Source organism: Vigna unguiculata, chromosome 5 (genome assembly GCF_037176805.1).
Source record: "Vigna unguiculata cultivar grain cowpea cultivar isolate G323 ecotype 2 chromosome 5, ASM3717680v1, whole genome shotgun sequence".
NCBI classification, from domain to species: domain Eukaryota; kingdom Viridiplantae; phylum Streptophyta; class Magnoliopsida; order Fabales; family Fabaceae; genus Vigna; species Vigna unguiculata.
The window spans coordinates 41,449,665-41,454,907 of NC_140796.1; the positions used below are offsets into that span (position 1 = coordinate 41,449,665).

A 5,243-nucleotide genomic window follows, 5' to 3' on the forward strand; every position below is an offset into this window, starting at 1 on the left:
ACGAAAAAACACATTAAAGGATTATCGTGATAGCGTAATAGCTGAAGATTAGTCCTTATTCATTTTTTCGCATTAGTTTTACATTTGGTATCAGAGCAAGATTAAATATCTCTGTCTTGTTTTAAATTTGTCACAAAAAGAGTGGGACATTACATCGTATCCTGATATGTTGCCCCCAACAAAAAGAATTTTGCCAGGAAGACCAAAGAAGAAATGTCAAACAAAGTACAAACCATGTGTCAAATCTCAATCTTCACATCTAAGAAAAGTGAAATTAAGACAAAAGGGGTGAGCAAAATAAATGTTTCAAAAGAAGCATTCCAATTTAACCTTCCAAATGCTCCAAGAATATAATACCTAAACCTACTTACATCTAGCAAATAAAAACAGCCAGACAAACCAAATTAAATTCAACTGCACATTTCCATGGTTATAAAAAAAAGCTGACTACGAATTGAAACCGAAATGGAGAAAAGATAGCATCTAAAACAACTCTACATCCTATGCCAGATTCCCAATTCCATGATGAAAAAAGTACTTGTTCATCCATTTCTAGGTGCACAGTCTCTCTCACACACATCACAATCTTCAGCTATCTCCGGTTCACCCCTAACATTTTTTATTTTTTCAATTCTTTAAGCCCGGTCCCTTCTACCATTTACTTTTGGTTTTATAAATAATAAATAAAAGAAATTATTATTATTATTATTATTATTATTAAATATAATATATTGAGATGAAATGTTATTGAGGATGTGTTCCTGATTTATGTAATTAACTACGTCTTTTCTTTATTAATTAGATCCTTTCTATTGACCATCTAAGTTTTTTTCTTTACTTTGGCAAGTCTCGCATGTTCATTCTCTTGGATGCTCATGTTCATTGCTTTATTTTTTCTGAAAGTCATCTCCTCTTGAAACCTATTCTCAGGAGATCTATTTTTTTCTTCATGAAAATCATTTCGGCAAATGTTGTCGATGAAAATTTTCATACTAGTTAAGTTGTTTTGATTTCTTTATTTTTGAGTTTCCACTACCAAAAAAGTGTATTTTAGTGACTACTGAATTCGGTTGCTAAATAACAAAAATCAGTCGCTAATACCATTTGCGACTGAATTAGCGACCAAATTTATGGGGTAACAAAAATCTTGGTGGCAAAAACAATAGCGATCGATTTTCATTTAGTCGCTAAATAGCTATTGACATATCGGTCGCTATTTGGTCCCTAAAAGTTGGTCACTTCCTAAACATAAGAGACTAATTTAGCAACTAAAAGTGATACTAAATTCGGTTGCTAGTTTGGTCACAGAAGGTAGGTAGTTAGCGACCAACTATTTCGGTCGCTAAATCGGTCGCTAAAGTATGATTGTTTTAGTGATATACAATTTTTTGGTCGCTGAAATGGTGGCAAATTTTTTTGTGAACAGGGACTAATATTGGTTGGTCGCTAACTTCAATTTGATGAGCAGATAAAGTATATGTGTATTTATGCATTAGTTTAGGCCATTTTTATTCATTTGTGCATTATTGGACTAATTTCATCATGCATCATCTTGTTTCAGATCATACATTTTGGTTTGTGCATTGTGTGTGTAAACAGGTATGGAAGGAGTTAGTTAGATTGAAAATAGCATGTTCCACATGTTCCACATTTGGCTTCAAAAGTGCAGGATTTAAAACAGCGTGTTCCACAAGAGCTTGGTGAATTTTTCCACGACTTGTGGATTTTGCGTCAGAAGATCAAGTGCAAAACAACAAGTTTCACAGGTGACTTGTGGATTTTTCCACAACCTGTGGATTTTTCAACGAGAAATATAAATATGACGTGGATTCAAAGGATTTAAAGGAAAAAGAAAATAAAAGAAAGAGAAAGAGAAAGAGAAAGAGAGGGAAACAATTAAAGGAGAGAAAAACTCACCTCAACAAAGGGAAAGAACGTGGAAAAAAGATAAGAGGGGGAGGATCATTCACGAAAAGTTCCTCTTCTTCATCTTTGTTATTCTCTTATTCTATTAGTTTTAGTTTTTTTATCATTATGCAGAACTAATTTTCTTTTTGTTGGAGGATTGATGTAAAACTCTAGATTTTGGTTTCCACTCTTTACAATTGATGTTTTGTTAATGTTATTTATCCTAGTGCTTTGTTTACGGTTTTATTGTTTATTATATGAGCAATTTCACAATTGAAAAATTCGAGATTGTTTGCGATTATAAATAAGACAAGTTAGGCTATGTCACAATTGGAAAATTGGGCATATCTAATTAGTTAGCAATAGAGATGATTATTAATTTTTCATGATTCTATTGAATTTTTGTAAACTCACCTAAGGAATTAGGGGTTCGAATTCAATGAATAGATTTTACCTACTAAGGGGTTAGGGGTAAAATAGCTCTGAGTAAACCCAAATGGATAATTACATTGCTTGCATCAATTGAAATGGAGTAGAATTCTATAGCAAAGGGTACGAAATCAATCCTTTGAGAGTTCTTATATTGATTTTAGTTGTTGTTATAATTTTATGTTTGCAAATCTATTGAATCTCATTTGCTCAAAATTACGTAAATTAGGAATCTAATATTCAACGAGTCAATTCCAGAGGATAATATTTTATTGCTATATTAACGATTGGTTCACTTGTTAAACGTTTATCAAGTTTTTGGTGCTGTTGCTGGGGATTTTTTTCTGTTGATGTTAGTGATTAATTCATTTAAGATTTGAGTGTTAATTTTTAGGTAGTCAAGATTATTTTGTTTTTAGTTTATTAATTTTTCTATTTTAATTATATTGTTTTGTTTTTAATTTTGTTCTCACATGAATTTTTTTGTTAGAACCTTGTGTCTCTAAGTTGTTTATGCGAGGTACAATTGCAGAAAAATTCTTGCTTTTTGACCTAGAACTTGAACAATGGTTATCGCAAGAAAGAAAAGCAAGGCCATCAATTGATAAGAAAGAGCACATATCAACAATGGCTGAAGAACAACCTGTGAGGAGGACTCTGCTCGACTATTTGATGCCAAATACAAATAATTACCAAGGGAGCATTGTGAGACCTCCTGTTCAAGCCAATAATTTTGAAATCAAGCCTGCACTATTACAAGTCATCCAACATAATCAATTTGGAGGTGCAGTTTTAGAGGATCCCCATTCTCATATGGAGAATTTTGTGGCCATTTGTGACACTTTGAAGATTAATGGAATTTCAGATGATGCAATCCGCTTGAGGCTTTTTTCTTTCTCATTACGATATAAAGCTAAAAGTTGGCTTCGAACACAACCTCAAGGCAGTATTTCTACATGGGAATATATGGCTACAAAATTTGTAACCAAATATTTTTCTCTATCCAAGTGAGCGAGAATGAGAAATGAAATCATGACTTTTGTGCAACAAGAAACTGAATCTCTATGCGAGTCTTGGGAAAGGTACAAGGAGTTATTGAGGAAATGCCCACATGCTTTACCAGAGTAGTTAGAAGTTCAAATATTCTATAATGGTCTTGCACCCTCTTTTAAAGCAATTTTGGATGCAGCAAGTGGATGATCGTTTAATTTGAAAACACCAAAGGAAGCTTTCGAGACTCTTGAGCTAATGGCAAATAATATTGTGAATATGCAATTTGACCGTCAAAATAGGAAAGGTGGAGTGTTAGAGGTTAACACTTTCGATGCTATCCTAGCCCAAAACAAGTTATTAACACAACAAATGACCGAGTTGACTCAGAAATAGGGTAATATGCAAGCAAAAGTGGTTAACGAAATCAATCCTCTAACAGTTTTTATTAGGGATGGCAAAAATACTTGTGCTCGTGGGTATTCGCGGATCAAATTCATGATGGATAGTTGATACCCGCGGGTATTTGTTACTCATGGGTAGCGGGTATTTGAATACCCGCTTATAAACGGGTCGGGTGTAGGTATCATACTCTCCGTACTTGCGGGTATCCGTTACCCGTAAAAAATTATAATTAAAATTAAATTTATGATTTATTAAGTTAAATTTAATGAAAATTAAATTTATATTTATATTTTATCAGATTAAATTAAATTTCAATTTAAATTAAATTTATATTTGATATAATTATATTTTATTTTACATTTGTTTTTGTAATTTTATTTAAATTTAATTTTAAATATTTATAAAATATTTTTCTTTAATATTTGCGGGTATCCACGGGTACCCGCGGGTTTTAAAATAACCGTGGATATTATTTAAACGGATACCCGTGTGGGTAGAAGGGCGAGTAGCAGGTGGATTTTATTGTCGCGAGTCGGGTTGCGGGTAGGCACTATCCGTGCCCGACCCGACCCATTGTCATCCCTAATTCTTATATTGATTTTAGTTTTTGTTATAATTTTATGCTTGCAAATCTATTGAATCTCATTTGCTCAAAATTACGTAAATTAGGAATTTAATATTTAACGAGTCAATCCTAGAGGACGATATTTTATTACTATGTTAACGATTGGTTCACTTGCCAAACATTTATCACGATTCTAAATCCTAACTTTTAGCTTATTATAAACCATTTTTTCCATAATGAACCAATGAACTGCCACTGGTCGTTGTACTAGTAATATGAAAACCTTGCTCATCTAAAGAATACAAATAGAGGTGTGCGTGCCGAACATAAATTGGGACAGAAGTGGTACAATTCATGGTCAAAATGCTTTTATCTTTCCACCATTTTCCTAAAATCATATTTGTAGTACCGGCTGTAGTTTTATGGCATCCTAATATGCCATTGACATCCCTTACTATCATATATGTCTAATGCCACTCTCATGTCCTCTCTATATCACTTTTTTTCAACTCTACTTTTTCCTTTTTCTTCTTTTTCAAATAACAAAATTTTGCATACTAAGAGTAAGTTTTGAGTGACCCATTTGAAAAAGGAATTTGTAAAATAGAAATTAGGGATGCATTTAGCTCTTTGTGCATTTATTTCCAAGATTTATTAATTTTGGCCTTATTTTATATCTTGAAACAATTCAATTTCATACTTTTAAAGAACCAAATTTAATTCCAATTGCATTAACAAACGTCAAATCATTCAAATATAATTTATGCAACTAAAATGCATTTCTTAATCTTTTTTTTTTTCTCATAAACTCAATAAGTCTCATTATCTAAATTATTAAATAAATCACTCTTTAAGCACAAAAATTCAATCAAATACCCAAAATTAAACATTATATACGACTAAAAATATGCACCCATGGTTGAAAATTTCCTAAATATGTGATATG

At 32.1% G+C, this 5,243-nt stretch overlaps 1 non-coding gene across 1 annotated transcript; it reads right to left on the reverse strand.

Moving 5' to 3' along the window:
* Positions 1–3,351: 3,351 nt before the first annotated feature.
* Positions 3,352–3,455, reverse strand: LOC114186437 (small nucleolar RNA R71). Its single transcript, XR_003605095.1, has one exon. It is a non-coding gene; the product is annotated as a small nucleolar RNA R71 (small nucleolar RNA).
* Positions 3,456–5,243: the final 1,788 nt, after the last annotated feature.